General features: G+C 41.4%; 1 pseudogene; it reads left to right on the top strand.

The window, feature by feature from the left end:
• The first annotated feature begins 3826 nt into the window (after positions 1–3826).
• On the top strand, positions 3827–7782 carry LOC102430823 (annotated as a pseudogene).
• Positions 7783–8307: the final 525 nt, after the last annotated feature.

Raw genomic sequence — 8307 nt, 5'->3', positions numbered from 1 at the left:
CATTGTTAATGGATGGTACTGAAAAGGTAAATCTTTGTTTATCTTGAGGTGCCAAGAAAATGGTGAAAAAACAATCCTTGAGATCTACTACTATAAAAGACCAATTTAGAGGTATTTGAGATGGCATGGGAAGTCCAGGCTGCAAAGCTCCCATGTCATGCATAGTAGCATTAACTGCTCTAAGATCATGTAACAACCGCCATTTTCCCTTTGCCTTCTTAGGTATTGTAAATATAGGAATATTCCAAGGACTATTGGTAGGTTCTATATGGCCAGCTTCCAGTTGTTCCTGTATTAATTCATGAATATGACCTAATTTCTCCTTGGTTAATGGCCACTGATCCACCCATATAGGTACATCATCCTTCCATTGTATAGGATCAGCATGGGGGTGAGGAGACTGATCAGTGACCATTCCTTAAAAGGTTAATATCCTAATCCTTGTCTTCCTGGGTTCCCTTTGGCTTGAATTGGGTTCTTTAATCCCCTAATTATTTTTTCCTAAACCTTGACCAGCTTGATATCCCATCTGGGTTATTAACTGTTGTCCTTTGCCAGTAATAATACGAGTTTGTAAACCCTCCAAAACATCCCGGCCCCATAAGTTGACTGCAATTCCAGAAACTATATAGGGCTGAAACCATCCTTTTTGTCCTTCCTCATCTTGCCACTTTAACACTGCAGCACTATGTTGAGTAGTATCAGGAACTCCGACCCCCATAATAGACCTCATAGCTTCTACCATAGACTAATTTGGAGGCCAGAATTCTTTACTAATAACACTGACATTAGCTCCAGTGTCTATTAAACCCTTAAACAGTTTTCGTTATATTCTTAAATTAATCATAAGGCAGGTTTTGCTAATTTCATGTACCCAATAAATAGCTGAGCTCCCAAATCATTATGTTCCTCTTTTTCTATTTATAACCTCACCCTGCTGAATATAAGATAAGAGTAGGAGCTGAACAATTCTTTGTCCTGGGGTAACTTGTATAATGTGTTTGCATTCTAGTATTACCTGGATTTCTCCCTCATTATCTGAATCTATGACTCCAGGCAAAAGAGTTAATCCTTTCAGAGTGTTTCCACTTCTCCCTAAGATTAATCCTAACATTCCTGGTGGTACAGGCCCCCAAATTCCTATAGGAACAGCTTGCCGAGCCATGTCAAGGGTCAGAGTGACTGCTACTATGCTGGTAAGATCAAGGTCTGCGCTCCCTGGGGTGGCTCAGATGAGGAAATTCACTGTGGGCCTTGCAGGGCATAAACCCCCTGTTGTTGATGGGGTTGGGGAAGGCCCTCTGGCTGTTTCCCTGTGGCTGGCCACTCCCTATGCCTTGATTTAAGAGCTGCCCATTTCTATGAAATTTGGATCTACACTGATTAGCCCAGTGATTTCCTTTTTGGCATTTAGGACACAAGAAGGGTGCAGCTGCATTGTTCAAAAAGTGCCTGATCCTACATCCTGACATGCTCAAATCATTTCTGTAATAGTAGCACTTTTTCTCAGAGGTATTAGACATTTCTTACAATCATCATTGGCATTTTCATATTCTAATTGTTGAGTCATGATGTCTCCTGCTGTTTCATGCTGTATTTGTGTTCTTACTGCTTGAGTGAGGCGAGCCACGAAATCAGAAAATGATTCAGTAGGTCCCTGCATACACTTAATAAATGCTCCATCAGGATCCCCTTTAGCTGATAAAGCCCACCAGGCTCTTCTTCCACAAAGTCTAATCTGTTCACAATTTGGAGGCAAGTTTTTCCCCTGCTGATGAGCTCTCTTCAAGTTCTGTCCTACTCTTTCCCAACACTCTACATCTAATGTACCCTCATCAGGAAACCAGGGATTATGTTCTATGATAATAGGCAAAAACTGTAAGAGAGTACCCTCTGACACATTAATTCCTTTATCCTTGAGTATGAAAGCCAAAGTCTACAATAATGTTTTTCCCCTTTACTCGAATTCTGCCCCATCATGACATGGCTAACTTCAAGAAAGTCTCCATCCACTTATGGTCGTGACTCCGCAGGTGGCTTGGGCTTGTGAGTTCAGCGAACTTCCACTTTCACTTTGCTCCAATGTTTTTCCCCTTTACTCGAATTCTGCCCCATCATGACATGGCTAACTTCATAGCGGGTTCAGGAGGACGGTCGTGACTCCGCAGGTGGCTTGGGCTTGTGAGTTCAGCGAACTTCCACTTTCACTTTGCTCCCCTCAGGCGAACCTTCTCCTTAAGTCCCTGTTTGGACACCACTTGCCAGTACCTGCATAGCGGGTTCAGGAGGACCTGTAGGAGGGCTGGTGCACAATGAAGATACTACAAAAAAAAAAAATAAGTTTTAAGCATGAGGGCTAGGTGGAACCTCTTTTGGGAAGAAGGACCACGAGTCCTTGCCTTGCCTGTTTTTATTCAACTTGGTTACACATTTGCCCTTAGCGAAACACATAGGCAGAGCACAAAATAAGCAGATAGTATCAACGGTCAGTAAATGTCAGTAAAGCTCAGTAAACATTTTTTTTTCTTTATTGATTAAGATATTACACATGTGTCCTTATCCTAAACATTTACTTAAAGATTATGAGGTCAGGAAATTGCTGTGAGACACCACAATCTCAGCAAGAGCAATCTGTGCTGGCGTCAGCCCTGCTAATGCCCAAGTCCATGGTCTTCCAAGTTCATTGTTTCACTTTCTTGCCAATGCTGCTATGAGGTGGTCTCCGGCTAGGACTCTCCTGTGAGATTACAATAGGTACACAAAGATAATCCATGGCAATCTCCAAATTTAACCACATCACAAGTCCCTTTTGCCATTTAAAGTAAAATAAAGGGTGTCCCAAAATTCACGCAAGAAGTAATTTTGATAGAAAATACAGGTTTATAATTAAAAATTGTAAATTTTTTATTGATTCACAAAGTATACAGTATAGGGTTATGTGTGAAATAGAATATTGGGTAAATTTCCTCCATGACTTTGCTGGCACATATGCACTCTTTTGTTGAAATTTTCCATGACCGTTTTGCATAAATGTGGCTGAATTTCGATGAGGCTCATTTTCATCTTGATGGCTTGGTTAATCGACAAAATTGTCACATCTGGGGTTCAGAAAATCCACGAGTGATTGTTGAGAAACAAATGCATCCACAACGTGTCACTGTTTGGTGTGGATTTTGGGCTGGAGGCATCATCGGACCATTCTTCTTCAAAAATGCAGCTGCTCAGGCAATAACAAAAGAGTGTGTATGTGCCAGCAAAGCTGTGGAGGCCATTTACCTGATATCCTATTCCATACATAACCCTATACTGTATACTTTATGAATTATAAAAAAATTACAAATTTTAATTATAAATCTGTGTTTTCTATCAAAATCACTTCTTGCGTGAATTTTGGGACACCCTTTATTTATAGGTTCTGGGAAATAGCATGTGAACATCTTTGAGAGATGGAACTATTCAGCCTATCGTACCAGCATAGTTAATTTGTAGTTATAGATTTCCAAAAGGAAGTTGAGATGATTTTGTTTCTCATATATATTGGGTTTCTTTATAGTAGTATGTGTGTGCAGGTGCTTCTTTATATTATGTGTGTGCATGTGTTTCTTTATAGTAGTACATGTGTGCATGTGTGCAGTATTACTCATGCGCATGAGTAGAGGCTCAGGAAATGTCTTCAAAAAAAGTATTTTGCATCCAACCAGATATACTATAAAGTCGGCAAACATGGATTGTGTGGATGGATTGTATCTGTTTTATTCATCACTGTTTCCCTGTTGCCTGCTGAAATGTCAGGCACATAGTAGATTCACAGTAATTCAATAAAGTAATGTCAGGCAAGTAATTAGCTTCTCTATGAAAAGAAAAATTGACTTATGTACCAGCTAGAATAACTCCATTGTATTATTGAGATGGATTATTTCAGATACTAAAAACCTGTGTAGACAGCAAAGATGATGAAGAGATGGCCATGACAGATAGAGCTATCACTAACCCTAACCTAATCACACTGAAATTTTATCATTAATTAACTCCACAGCCTCACCTATCTAAACTTCAAGTGACTGGATTCCCTTGCCCCTCTTTCCCCCACACAGGCTCCTATCTCCTAAATTCCAAGGAACCTCAGGATACTTTGAACCAGGGAAGCAATTGGCAGTGGCTAATCTGAACCTGTTTCCAAGGATCTCTTTTCTCTGACTTCCCTGTAAGCAAAAGAAACCCAGCCTAGGCTCTCCTGTTGCTTCTTCTATGCCCTTACTTATTTCACTGTTCTAATTGTGTTTTGCTGAAGACGATAAAGTCTTGCTTGCTTTTCTACACTTTGACTCATGATTGAAATCTTTCCTTCAAGAAAATAAGAACCCAGGTCTTGTCAATTCCCCGTTAAGAGAAGAAAGTCGGAGGCTGGCTTTGGTTGCCAAAGGAGAAAAGCTAAAGGAGAAGAGAAGAAAGAAAAAGGAAGAACAAAGAAGAAAACTAGAAGAAATTGAAGCGAAAAATAAAGAGAACTTCGAACTCCAAGCTGCTCAAGAAAAATAAAAGCATAAAGTTGAAGATGAGCCTGAAGTCTTGACAGAGCCCCCAAGTGCCACAACCACTACTACTATAGGTATATCTGCAACCTGGACAACTTTGGCAGGTTCCCATGGTAAAAGAAATAATACCATAACTACAACCAGTTCAAAGAGGAAAAATAGGAAAAATAAAATGACTCCAGAAAACGTTCAAATTATATTTGATGATCCATTACCAATCTCATACAGTCAGCCAGAGAAGGTGAACAGAGGAGAGTCAAAAAGTAGCAGTACCAGCGACAGTGGGGACAATGATAACATGAGGATTTCCAGCTGCAGTGATGAAAGTAGTAACAGCAATAGCAGCCAAAAGAGTGACAATCATTCAACTGCTGTGGTTACTACCACTGTGACCAAGAAACAGCCATCAGTTCTGGTTACATTTCCAAAGGAGGAGAGAAAATCTGTTTCTAGCAAGGCTTCAATAAAATTGTCAGAGACTGTCACTGAAGTGACCAGTAATTCTCTATCCACTTGCACAAAATCAGGTCCATCTCTCCTTTCTTCTCCAAATGGGAAGTTAACTGTAGCAAGTCCTAAGTGAGGACAAAAGAGGGAAGAAGGATGGAAAGAAGTTGTAAAAAGGTCAAAGAAAGTATCTGTTCCATCAACTGTGATATCCAGAGTGATTGGAAGAGGAGGCTGTAATATTAATGCTATTCGGGAGTTCACAGGTGCACACGTAGATATTGATAAGCAGAAAGACAAGACAGGAGACCGGATAATAACTATAAGGGGTGGCACTGAAACAACAAGACAAGCAACTCAGTTGATCAATGCTCTGATCAAGGATCCAGACAAAGAAATTGATTAACTTATTCCAAAGAATCATTTGAAAAGCTCAGTAAATTCCAAAATAGGGTCCTCAGCACCTACCACCACTGCTGCTATAAGTTCTTTAATGGGAATTAAAATGACGACTGTAGCTATGTCATCAACATCTCAAACTGCCACAGCACTCACTGTGCCTGCAATTTCTTCTGCATCTACTCACAAAACCATTAAGAACCCAGTGAATAATGTGAAGCCTGGTTTTCCAGTTTCTCTTCCATTAGCATATCCTCCTCCACAGTTTGCACATGCTTTGCTTGCTGCTCAGACTTTCCAGCAGATACTTCCACCAAGGTTGCTCATGACCCACTTTGGAGGTACTTTTCCACCAGCTCAATCCACTTGGGGTCCTTTTCCTGTCAGGCCTTTGAGCACTGCCAGAGCTACTAACTCACCTAAGCCTCACATGGTGTCTTGCCATAGCAATCAGGATAGCAGTGGTTCTCAGGTGAATTCAGCAGGTTCTTTAATTTCAAGTCCAACAACTACAACCAGTTCATCAGCTTCAATGGTGCTTGGTACACCTACAAATGGCAGTCCAAGTTCACCTTCTGTCAGAAGGCAGCTTTTTGTCACAGTTGTGAAGACATCCAATGCCACCACCACAACGATAACAACCACAGCAAGCAACAACAGCACTGCACCCACAAATTCCACATATCCCATGCCTACTGCCAAAGAACACTACCCAGTATCATCCCCATCTTCCCCATCACCACCAGCTCAGCCAGGAGGGGTTTCTAGAAATAGCCCTTTGGATTGTGGAACAGCATCTCCAAATAAAGGGGCATCTTCCTCTGAACAGGAAGCAGGTAGTCCTCCAGTAGTAGAAAAAGTAAATAGTAGACCTTCAAACAGCAGCTGTTCCGGGAGTTCATCAGTTCATTCTGTTCAGCAACAAACTCCAGGATCTGTTTCTCAGGAGCCAAGACCACCTCTTCAGCAGTCTCAGGTTCCTCCTCCGGAGGTTAGAATGACTGTTCCTCCTTTAGCAACAAGTTCTGCTCTGGTGGCAGTACCTTCTACTGCCCCAGTGACTTACCCATGCCTCAGGACGCAAATGGGATGCTCCCAGCCTGCTCCTAAAATGGAAACCCCTGCTATTAGACCACCCTCTCATGGCACAACTGCCCCTCATAAGAATCCAGCTCCAGTTCAGAATTCATCTGTTGCAGCCCTCAGTGTCAATCACATTAAAAGACCTCACAGTGTTCCCTCTTCTGTTCAGCTATCTTTGACCTTAAGTACACAAAGTGCTTGTCAAAATTCAGTACATCCAGCAAATAAGCTGATTGCTCCCAATTTCAGTGCACCTTTACCATTTGGGCCCTTTAGCACATTGTTTGAAAACAGTCCTACTTCTCATGCCTCCTGGGGAGGATCAGTTGTTTCATCTCAGTCAACACCAGAATCTATGCTATTAAGAAACTCCTCATATTTGCCAAATTCAGATCCTTTACATCAGTCTGATACTTCCAAAGCTCCAGGTTTTAGACCACCATTACAGAGACCTGCTCCAAGTCCCTCAGATATTGTCAATATGGACTCGCCATATGGTTCTGTAACACCTTCTACACATTTGGGAAACTTTGCCTCAAACCTTTCAGGAGGTCAGATGTATGGACCTGGGGCACCCCTTCGAGGAGCACCCGCAGCTGCTAACCTTAATAGACAACATTTTTCTCCACTTAGTTTGTTGACCCCAGGTTCATCAGCATCAAATGATTCTCCTTCACAGTCAGTATCCTCTGGAGTTTGTGCACCTTCTCCTGCCCCATCATCAGTACATTTAGGGTCAGAAAAGCCCAGCAACATCTCTGAGGACAGAGAAGTTCCAGTTCCTATTGGGACTGAATGTTCTGCACATATCAGGCAAACTGGAACTTCAGCTCCATCTGTTTTTGGGAGTAATTTGTCCACATCAGTAGGGCATAGTGGCATCTGGTCTTTTGAAGGGATTGGTGGCAATCAACACAAAGTTGACTGGTGTAACCCTGGGATGGGAAATTCTATGATTCATGGACCAATGTCTGATCCAGGAGTGTTTTCACAGCATCAAGCAATGGAGCGAGAGAGTATAGGAATTGTAACACCTTCTGGTACATTCCATTAGCATGTTCCTGCAGGATATATGTACTTTCCTAAAGTTGGGGGTATGCCTTTTTCTGTGTATGGGAATGCAATGATTCCTTCAGTAGAACCTATTCCTGATGGTGCTGCAGGGCCCATATTTAATGGCCCTCACGCTGCAGACCCCTCTTGGGACTCCCTAATAAAGATGGTTTCAAGCTCCACAGAAAATAATGGCCCTCAAACCGTATGGACTGGACCCTGGGCACCTCAAATGAACAATGTGCATATGAACCAGCTTGGCTGATGAAGATCAGCTTGTTAGATTGCAGATTTCTTTTCATACAGAAACTCACAAGTGGCCGGAAAACTGTTTTTATGCTCCCAAATCATTCTACTGATGTGCTTGACTGAAGTGTGTAGGCTTTTTGCAGAAGAACTTACTAACTGACCTATTTTCTGTGAACATTTGTGACTGCCCATTCCCCATCATCATCTGTTTTACCTTAGTTAGTATTTTTCTTACCATTTTTCTTTTTTGCTCTCCCTCTTCCCCTTTGGACATAACTTTCTTGTTGAAGCTGTTCTTTGACTGGTTGGTATTAGTACTGTAAACTGCTTCTGAGCAAAAACAGAAATTTAGCAAAATTATGTAAACTTGATCCTGAAGTTTTAGAATGGTAAATAAATGTACAATTGTTTACATAACAGAAAAGGCTAAGCAGAAAGTAAATTTCAATATGTCAGTATAAAGGCTCTACTTTATGTAGACTTAAATTAATGTGAGATATGTACCTTCATATTCAGAAATCTGGATGTTTCCTTCATACAT

Source organism: Myotis lucifugus, unplaced genomic scaffold (assembly GCF_000147115.1).
Source record: "Myotis lucifugus unplaced genomic scaffold, Myoluc2.0 scaffold_50, whole genome shotgun sequence".
Classification (NCBI taxonomy): Eukaryota; Metazoa; Chordata; class Mammalia; order Chiroptera; family Vespertilionidae; genus Myotis; species Myotis lucifugus.
Note: the sequence above shows the minus strand (reverse complement) of the source record. Positions and strands in the feature narration are given on the sequence as shown.